Below are 9,943 nucleotides of genomic sequence, written 5' to 3' on the forward strand. Positions count from 1 at the left end.
ATGAGGCAATGGGTTCCACTAGTTCTCTAGTTCCAAGGCCATCAGAGTGGACACAAATGATGACACACTTTCAGAGTCTCGGTACCCAACTTTCTGATATGGCAACTAAGATGGATTGGGGCTTTACTTCATTGGAGAGTAGAGTGGGTTCTGTAGAGTAGCGTCTAGAATTTTGGGATAGGTTCTACAGAGTTGACTCCTGCCAGACACCACCTAGCGACTTGCCTCCGACTGAGTAGCTCCTGATCAGCTTCAGATGCTTATGCTACGTGTTTTAGACTATTTCTCTTTTTGTTCAGCTTATGTATTTTTTTTTTGTTTGGGATATTTCTAGTTTAGCGTTCGTTTCTTTTCAGCTTATGTGATTATTGACGTAATACTTTCAATCAGACTTATGTAGTGTGTTTGAGTTTAAAATAATAACCGCAAGCGTACGGGTCAATCGTAGCTACGGGTCGAACACGAGGAGGTCAACCTTGAATAAATTTTCACTTTTAATTAACGCGAAGTGTACAACTTACCAAATATGGAAACAGTCTATATATAGAAACTATCAATTATGGAAACTAGCAAATATAGAAGCAACTAAATTACCAAAGATAACAAATTAAAAATAGAAACTAGGGCAACCACTAAGGTAATGGATGAATTAAAAATAAGAAAGTCACTTGGGAATGAGTTCCACCATGAGAATTAGGGCAGATCAATGACTAGCATATTAGGGCAAAGCATGCATACGGCCTAAGTCTATAAGATATGCGGCACGGCTCATATACGGCTAACATATCCTATGAAAACAGTGCTCATACAACATACAATGTAAACAAAAAAAAAAATACATGAACATAATGGTGTCACAATGGATACGGCTAACGAACATGTATATAGTTCCCCTTGGAATGACATACAAGCTGTGGGCGGTCATCCATCGTAAGTCCAATATTGATCATGTCCATTAATCACATAGACAATGCTAGCCATCAATTCTTCCTTCTCTCATGGTTTCACCCACTCCCAAAAGGAGAGGTTTAGCTAGCCATGAAAGCAATGAAGAGGGAAGAAAGGATTGATGGAGAAAAAGACATAGAAATTATTAAAACTAAAATTTATAAGAAGAAGAACTTAGCTGATTCGAATAACTCCAATGAAGATGATTCCGTCACTTGAATCCCATCACTTGAAGCCGCATCCAATATTGAAGAACAAATTACCAAAGTGTATAATGAAGATTACACATATGATCGAAGGGATGGGGAAATAAAATTTATCCTAACAATGATTCTAAAAAAAATAAAATTACATATGATAACCTAATTACATAAGATCTAAAAACTAAAAATAAAAAGAAGAGGATGAAAGATCGGGTATAACGAAGAGGAACGGCACTACTGCTGCTATTATCATTCTAGAATAGAAAATTAAAACTGAAAAAGAAAAAACGAAGGACTGAAGGGAGAGAGCCGCTGGAGTGCGGTCAAGATGGGTTTTATATGGGGGAGAGAGCTCGTGAAAGGGAGATGGGAAGGAGATAGGAGAGATGAGGGAATTTAAGAGGAAGTGGGAGAGAGAAGATATAGAAATCGAATTTACCAAAATAAAAGAAATACAATCCGAGAGAATCCGAGAGAGTTAGGAGAAAGATTAGAGAGAAAAGATATTTTTCTCATTTTTTTTTTTATTATATTTATTTATCCTAAATTCCAACTTCATTAAGAATCGTTTTTGGGCTATATCTTTTTATCCTAGGTCCAGATGGAACTAACCCGAGAATTAAAGTTACACCATTTTAAATTCCAGACAATATGAGCCCAATATCCGATATCTTTTGAAAGATTCTTGATTCTCCAAAATTACCGTTATGTCCCTATGCTTGATTTTTCTCTCTTCTTCTTCTTCTAAACTCGAATCGGCTCTAATCAAATGACTTCCGATGTTGCGCATTAGAAAGCTAACCCGACTGAAGTCTTCAACCTCGTAATCTGGCGTTTGGCGGTCCAATTAGACATGTATTCTCCACTTTGACCAAAATGCCCCTAAACCTGAAAAATGATAAAAAGTACCCGAGTAGCGCTGTTCAATGTGGTAAAATGAATGCTTTATATCCTAAGATTTCACACATAAATGTGCTCATCAGATTCCCTCACACTTAGACTTTGCTCGTCCTCGAGTAAAGCAAAAAGACAAACTAACCTAGAATACAAAAAGAACCTAACTCACTTTCGTAGGAATCACGGTTGCACTTAGCATGTGCAACAAGCCTTTAAACCCCTAGGTTACCCCTAGTGGACGAGTTGTGTCTCGTGAGTGTTTGCAGTGAATATACACACAAAATTTAATTTGTAAATCCATACTATGGCCAAGATAAAGAATGCAGCCCCAAGATAATTTACTTTGAGATTTTCTAGATGTTCCCCCACACTTGAACTTTATTATCCCACTCTGAGTTGGAGAACTGTCATACATCTAACTTAGAGAGGTTTGGGGTAGGGTGAGTCACACTATTTTTCCTTGAGATTAGATCGAGTAGGTCATCTAGGCTACAAAAGATTTCAGCTCGGAACCTTGGTAGAACCTTTAAATACATGCACAATTTCAATTTCATTTTGATTTTACTTGCCATATTTTTCCAAGTATTGAACTCAAATGTCCCTCCACTACAATTGGCTTGAATGACATGCAAGGCTTGCACCAGACACCCAAGTTACTAAGTAGTGTTGGAATAGATTCTCAGTGCATATATCATTTGATTGCCATATTGTGGCTTTAGACATTGATGCAGTATGAGTTCAAACTTCTTTTTTTTTTTTTTCAGCACACATTACTCCAATCCGTGCAATGTCTTGACTTCTTAAGCTTTCTAGGTGGCTCTTGTAGCGAGCTTTAGGCCAATTACTCTCAAACCAGACAGCTTTAAGGAATTAGGTGTAAAACACCCCTCGGGCTTACTTACTCAAACCAAATAGGCTACAAGCCAAGACTGGATCAAAGAGTAAATAAATTTTGTTTTTCTTGGCAATCAGCTATATCATGCAAGTATATCATGGTTCAACCTTAACACCTAGCCAAAACTCGTGTAAACAGGATGACTAACAAAATCAACTCTCTCAGTAGACAGTGTACTTTCAAAGAATTTAAAATCCCTTTGATCGGTATATTTCAATTCCCTCCTCAGTGCGAAATTTTTTATTACTTCAAAGTGTAGGGTATTTTGGATGCTCTCAAAGTCTTTCAGAAAAGTAAACTAAAGAGGCTACACACTCGCTCTCAAACCAAAGTAAAGACTACAATTCAATGAAATCCCCCCCCATACTTAAATGATGCAGTGTCCTCAATGCATGAAAAAAAAAAAATAAAAATAAGGACAAAGAAGAGGGGGCGTACCGGATATGATCATGGTGGCTCAAAATAAGGAGGTGCATGGAAATCCATGACCTCGTAAGAATGTGGTGAAGAAAGTGGCATGAGAGAGGAATTAAAAGATGTGCTAGAGATTGTAGAGTGTGTACCCTTACCTGGATCAAATATTACAGAGCCTCCATTGTGTTGTTGGGACAACACCTCTTGTTCCTTTTCAGGCGGTTCCACTGGTGGTGACTTGGGAAGAGAAGTAGACAGATTACCATCTGGCTCAACAGGTGGTGGCTTGGTCCACAATTTAGAAGGCTCTCCCCCATACTTGGATTGAGGCAAATCCTTTAGACATTGATTAATACCTGTGTTAAGAGCAGTTGTAACCAAATCATGTGATTCAAAAATTAGATGCACGTCTTCATCTAAGCATGGTTGCTTTCCCAATCGAAAGACATTAAAATCACGAGATGCATTCCCAAAAGACAGCCTCATCAGACCATTCCTACAATTGATCAGAGCATTGCTAGTAGCTAAGAAAGGTCTACCAAGGATAATTGGGATTTGACCTTTGATATTGGTCACAGGTTGGGTATCTAGGACTATGAAATCCACGGGAAAAAGAAATTCCCCAACCTTTAATAACACATCCTCAATTACTCCCTTGGGAGTCTTGACTGATCTATCTGCCAATTGTAATGTGACAGATGTAGGCCTAAGGTCTCCTAACCCTAATTGTTGGTACATTGAATATGGCAATAAATTGACACTAGCTCCTAGATCAAGAAGGGCATGGTCAATTCTAGTGTTACCAATCATACATGAGATAGTTGGACAACCAGGATCCTTATACTTAGCCACTATCTGTTGTGACAGAACGGAGCTCACATTGGCAGTCAGGAAGACTTTCTTAGGTACATTGATTTTCCTTTTCTGAGTACACAAGTCCTTGAGGACCTTTGCATAGGTAGGTACCTGGGAAATAGCATCTAAAAGAGGGATGTTAACTTGCACACTTTTGAAGACATTTAAAACTTTTTCAGTTATTGCATCATTCTTGTTACTTTTAAGCCTATTGGAAAATGGAGCCTTAGAGACATAATTCTTCTCAGGTGGCTCTTCATGTTTCTCTTCACTAATCATTATAGGTTCATCAGACGAACCTTGGACAGGGGGCTGGTCATTCACAACTATGGGAGGGTCATGTGGGGCACTTACAATGGGTGATGGATGGAGAACATTCACAGCATCAATAGGAGGCTCAGAAGTTAAAGGAGTTGGTTGAATTGGAGCCTCTTGTTGGTTCTCACGTCCACTCCTCAGAGCATATATGGCATTACATTGACTAGAGGGTGCTGAGTGGTGTGGACTCTGATGGATAGAGTTCAACTGAGTGTGAGGTGGATAGGGCATAGAGGTCCCAGGGTTCGGATCTGGTTGACTCGCCACCTTACCCTTTTCCCTTTCATGGAGAGTATTGGCCAGTTGAGAGATTTGCCTCTCCATGTTATGTTGGCTGGTTAGGAATGTGCTCATGAGGAGCTCCATACTCTTCTCAAGGGAATTTAACCTGGTAGACTCATCACTATTTTTCAAAAATTTAGGTGGTTGCTGATTTATCATTGGGGTTAGATTATTGGGAGGGGAGACAAATCTAGGGTTAATCTGCTGGGGAGCAAACGGACCTTGGATTGGAGGCTGGAATGTAGATGAACCAACTTGATTGGGGCCTTGGTTCCATGAGAAGTTAGGGTGATTTCTCCACCCAGGATCATAGGTTCCACTATAAGGATTGTTCATTACATGCACACTCTCATAGATTCCATGCCCACTAGACCGATTAGGGCACTCATCCATCACATGTGATGAGGATTGGTATCCGATACACAAAGGGGCGGTCGATAAACCTGATTTATCGGGAAGGTCCCTTGGTCATTATGGCTTCTAGTCTTGTAATAAGACTGTCCAACTGAGCCTCTTTGGCTACAGTTCCCTCTACCAAAAATCCCTCACCGGAGTTTTCATTTTCTTGAGTGGATTCCCACTCTCTGGTCTTGTCCGCTAAGTCAACCAAAAACTCCCAAGCTTGATTTTCATCGGTGAATGATGTGAATCCAGTTGGGCACATGGATTCCACCAACTGCTTGGTTTGATAATCTATACCCTCATAGATGATTTGGCACAGATGCCAAGTATCTAGGCCATGGTGAGGACACTCTTGAAGAAGGTTGTTGAATCTCTCCATGAATTTGGAGAAGGATTCATTTGGCTTGTGTCTCGAACGCTGAGAATGTCATTCCTAATCCTATTGGTCTTATGCAAGGGAAAGAACTTCTTTAGGAAGACAACGTAAATTGATCCACGTAGTTATTGAGTCTCTAGGCAAACCATAGAGCCACTTTTTAGCTTGATCCTTAAGTGCAAAGGGGATGAATCTCAACTTAACCGCATCATCAGTCAATTGTTGCATCTTAATGAGCACACATACCTCCTCAAACTCCCTAAGAAACAAATATGCATCTTCGTTAGCTACCCCATGAAAGTGGGGCAACATACTAATGAAATTAGATTTAAGCTCATAATTGTTTCCCTGGGCGGCGGGTAAGCGAATGCATGAGGGTTGTGCAGCCCGTGCGGGATAAAAGCGATCCCTAAGGGTCATAGGTTGCCTCTCTCCTTCCTCAACCATGGTTGGAATCTCAATTCGTTCTATCCGGTTCTTAGAATTCCTCACCCAAACAAGCATACAAAAGCCATAATCCGAAATTAAAGCACTCCTCAAAGGCCTTTTTTCTTTTTTTTTTGGATTTTTTTTTTTTTTAATTTAAATTTTTTTTTTTTTTTTTTGAAAACACTACGAATCAATTAAAATAGGAAACAAAACAAGCGTCACCTCCCCGGCAACGGCGCCAAAAACTTGTTTGAGTTTAAAATAATAACCGCAAGCGTACGGGTCAATCGTAGCTACGGGTCGAACACGAGGGGGTCAACCTTGAATAAATTTCCACTTTTAATTAACGCGAAGTGTACAACTTACCAAATATGGAAACAGTCTATATATAGAAACTACCAATTATGGAAACTAGCAAATATAGAAGCAACTAAATTACCAAAGATAACAAATTAAAAATAGAAACTAGGGCAACCACTAAGGTAATGGATGAATTAAAAATAAGAAAGTCACTTGGGAATGAGTTCCACCATGAGAATTAGGGCAGATCAATGACTAGCATATTAGGGCAAAGCATGCATACGGCCTAAGTCTATAAGATATGCGGCACGGCTCATATACGGCTAACATATCCTATGAAAACAGTGCTCATACAACATACAATGTAAACAAAAAAAAAAAATACATGAACATAATGGTGTCACAATGGATACGGCTAACGAACATGTATATAGTTCCCCTTGGAATGACATACAAGCTGTGGGCGGTCATCCATCGTAAGTCCAATATTGATCATGTCCATTAATCACATAGACAATGCTAGCCATCAATTCTTCCTTCTCTCATGGTTTCACCCACTCCCAAAAGGAGAGGTTTAGCTAGCCATGAAAGCAATGAAGAGGGAAGAAAGGATTGATGGAGAAAAAGACATAGAAATTATTAAAACTAAAATTTATAAGAAGAAGAACTTAGCTGATTCGAATAACTCCAATGAAGATGATTCCGTCACTTGAATCCCATCACTTGAAGCCGCATCCAATATTGAAGAACAAATTACCAAAGTGTATAATGAAGATTACACATATGATCGAAGGGATGGGGAAATAAAATTTATCCTAACAATGATTCTAAAAAAAATAAAATTACATATGATAACCTAATTACATAAGATCTAAAAACTAAAAATAAAAAGAAGAGGATGAAAGATCGGGTATAACGAAGAGGAACGGCACTCTGCTGCTATTATCATTCTAGAATAGAAAATTAAAACTGAAAAAGAAAAAACGAAGGACTGAAGGAGGAGAGCCGCTGGAGTGCAGTCAAGATGGGTTTTATATGGGCGAGAGAGCTCGTGAAAGGGAGATGGGAGGGAGATAGGAGAGATGAGGGAATTTAAGAGGAAGTGGGAGAGAGAAGATATAGAAATCGAATTTACCAAAATAAAAGAAATACAATCCGAGAGAATCCGAGAGAGTTAGGAGAAAGATTAGAGAGAAAAGATATTTTTCTCATTTTTTTTTTATTATATTTATTTATCCTAAATTCCAACTTCATTAAGAATCGTTTTTGGGCTATATCTTTTTATCCTAGGTCCAGATGGAACTAACCCGAGAATTAAAGTTACACCATTTTAAATTCCAGACAATATGAGCCCAATATCCGATATCTTTTGAAAGATTCTTGATTCTCCAAAATTATCGTTATGTCCCTATGCTTGATTTTTCTCTCTTCTTCTTCTTCTAAACTCGAATCGGCTCTAATCAAATGACTTCCGATGTTGCGCATTAGAAAGCTAACCCGACTGAAGTCTTCAACCTCGTAATCTGGCGTTTGGCGGTCCAATTAGACATGTATTCTCCACTTTGACCAAAATGCCCCTAAACCTGAAAAATGATAAAAAGTACCCGAGTAGCGCTGTTCAATGTGGTAAAATGAATGCTTTATATCCTAAGATTTCACACATAAATGTGCTCATCATAGTGGCTCGGCCACATTTATCTTTTATTTAAAGGAAATTATGCATCTTTTATTTAATTGTAACTACCTCCCTTGTAGCTTTTGGTTGTTATTTATTTTATTATTTATAGCTTATTAGCCCTAATCTGCACTCCATGAATGTAAGAAAAGCCTCACGCTCTGATACCAAACTCTGTCACACCCCAAACCACCCCCTGAGAGGAATTGGGTAGGTGACCCGAATTACGTAACGGCAATCCGCCAAATCCCACGGATTTAGAAGTAGTGCTTACATTCATGGAACCACGTTCATCACTTTTCCATAAGCAAGATCAGAGTGCTATAGGTAAACTACAATTTACAATAATAAAAGGAAGCATAGTGATACGAGAAATGATGATAATATATGCATAAGTAAGTTTGTACATTTCCCACCAACCCACAACCATAGAAATAAAGCTGACAGCAACAAAGCTAGAACTACCATATACCTATATATATACAGGGTGAGCATACTCAACCCCAAAAAGAAAAAAAAAAAGTAAAAACTACAACAAAACCACAGTCAGAACGGGGATAAACTCCAGCAAAAACAAAAAGGAGTCCCCAAGATAAAAAGTATCAGATGCGCTCCTCAACGGTCTTCATTAATGACTACCGAGAAAGTACGTAGGATCTGTATGACCTCCGTCGGGGTCCACACCAACATCATCCTAACAACCAGGACTCTCCTCTTCGAGATAAGCCTCCATGCCACAGCGGCATCGATTTGGAAAATCATCTAAGAAAAACAATGTATAATAGAGTATGATCCCCATCGAGCTCGTGAGCAAATCATATCATCATGCACGCACATGCAATCACAATTCACAGGTCATATGATCCTACATGATATGCAAGTCCAAATTATTTATTAGCCACCTAGCAATACAACTAAGTCAGATCTGTTCTACCACAATCCCCAATACATATATCCCTGGTGTGGGTTTCTAACCCCTTCCCGCGATACACCCATTGAGTTGTCAGAGAGGACCCATCAGCTCCCGCATCAATCACCAATGTCAGCATGACCAGCCCTCTATGATTAACCTATAGGGCAATCCATTTCTTTTCTTTTCTTCGGCTTACAGCCCATATTCACCATTCCGGTGTTCTTTCTCATTCGTTCACCATTCTGGTGTTCTTTTCATTTCTTTTCTCTTTTCACATATTCATATGGTCACCCTCACAGGCATCCAACACCTAAACCCCTGTTGGCAAGGGTGCGTAGCACGGGTGATGAAACTCTAGCCCCATGTCTATATGGCATCGTATGAGTCGGGTGGTGTCAACCGCATCCCATTCTACGGGCTACCACATGCCTCATTTCCAAGCCGACTACGGCATCTAATCTAACATTCACAATCATCATATAAGAATTCACAATGTTGATCAATAGACAGTCATTATGCAGTGACTTGAGTAACTTTAATTAGAAGTAAGTAACACAGCATTCATGTTTAAAATTCTTAATTGTCGGCATGATATCATAATTACACATGCACATATGATAATATAATTCACTCACCTGAGTTGGGTTCTAGGACCTCGGTTGCAAACTCAGTCTCAAAAGCAGTCTGGTTGTTGACCTCGAGCGTGAGATCAAATCCTAAATACAAATCAGACAATGTCTTATTAAGTTTTTAGTCTATCACTGGTAGTCCTAGGGTTAACCTAAGCTTAGTGGGTTGACCCGGTGTTCAGTTGGTTCTCACTTGGAATCACTGGGCCTTGCACTGTGCCTTAGGTCCATGTCCCGGTGCATTGGCCAGAGTCAGTGGCATAAGGGTAAAATGGTCATTTCTATAGCTGTACTTGACCCTAGGTTAAATTAGGTCCTCAGTGCTGTCCACAGCTTGCCTGTGTTGTAGGACCAAACACAACAGGGTTTCCTATACCTGCGGGGCCCACTAGGGTTTCAAAATATTC

This window comes from Telopea speciosissima, chromosome 2 (genome assembly GCF_018873765.1).
Source record: "Telopea speciosissima isolate NSW1024214 ecotype Mountain lineage chromosome 2, Tspe_v1, whole genome shotgun sequence".
Classification (NCBI taxonomy): Eukaryota; Viridiplantae; Streptophyta; class Magnoliopsida; order Proteales; family Proteaceae; genus Telopea; species Telopea speciosissima.